This window comes from Octopus bimaculoides, chromosome 16, assembly GCF_001194135.2.
Source record: "Octopus bimaculoides isolate UCB-OBI-ISO-001 chromosome 16, ASM119413v2, whole genome shotgun sequence".
Taxonomy (NCBI): domain Eukaryota; kingdom Metazoa; phylum Mollusca; class Cephalopoda; order Octopoda; family Octopodidae; genus Octopus; species Octopus bimaculoides.
In genome coordinates this window covers 12,539,313-12,540,449 of record NC_068996.1, presented here as the reverse complement: position 1 = coordinate 12,540,449, position 1,137 = coordinate 12,539,313, and positions in this window count along the sequence as shown.

Here is a 1,137-nt window from a genome sequence, read left to right as displayed (position 1 = left end):
ATATATATATATATAAGTGTATAGAGTCTTTGACAGGACTCCTTACATGCTAAAAAAGCCAGTTAAAACCTAAATCACGGAAAGAAGAATTCATGAGGCACTCTGATGTGTTGCTCACAACGACTAGTTATGTTACTGTACCATGGTCGTAATTTCTTCTCCCAATAGTTTTATATTAAATTATCGATTCTCAATCATCGGCTGCTAATTGCATGACTAATTAAATTAGTATATCCTATAGTGCACTGGGTTCGATTCAATCAGCAACCTTCCACACCCACTCTCACTCCCAATTCAGACCTTGTGCTTATAATAAAAAAATACGCATAAACACACACACACACACGCATACATACATGTGTGTGTATGTATGTATATATATATATATATATATATATATGCACCACACTTACAGACGCATGGATATTAATAGATTTGGATAGATTTACACGGATATATATATATATATATTATTGTATCTGGGGAGAGTCATTCTGTTTTAATGACTTATCAATTAACACACCCACCGGTTCGATTTCCACTCATTTACTTATTTTCGTTGCTTCTTGCAACCACTTAAATAGTCGTTAATACACACACACACGCACCCACACGGACGCACACACAAGCACACGCACACACACACGGACACACACACTCGCACACACACTCGCACATGCACACACACGCACGCACGCACATATGTATGTGCGTGTGCGTATGTAAGTATGCATGCATGCATGCATGTAGACATGTATGGATGTATGGCCGTGTGCATGTATGTATGTTTGTATTTATGTACACAAATATTTTATATCTCTATTTCTCTGTCTCTCACTCTCTTCCCATAGATAGATAGATAGATAGATAGATAGATAGATAGATAGATAGATAGATAGACTTACCAGGTTTCAAGTACAAGGGTCGATTTTTGGGGGGACGAAACCCTCCAGGCGGTGGTGTGAGCAAAACACAAACAGAAAGATTGTCTAGCAAATGCACTCACAAGCTTTGGCTGGCCCAGGGTTATAGCAGAAGACGCTTGCCAAGCAGACTGAACTCGTAACCATGTGGTTGGGAAGCAAACATCTTATTTCACGCCCACTCAAATTAAAACGCTTTCACACACACACACAA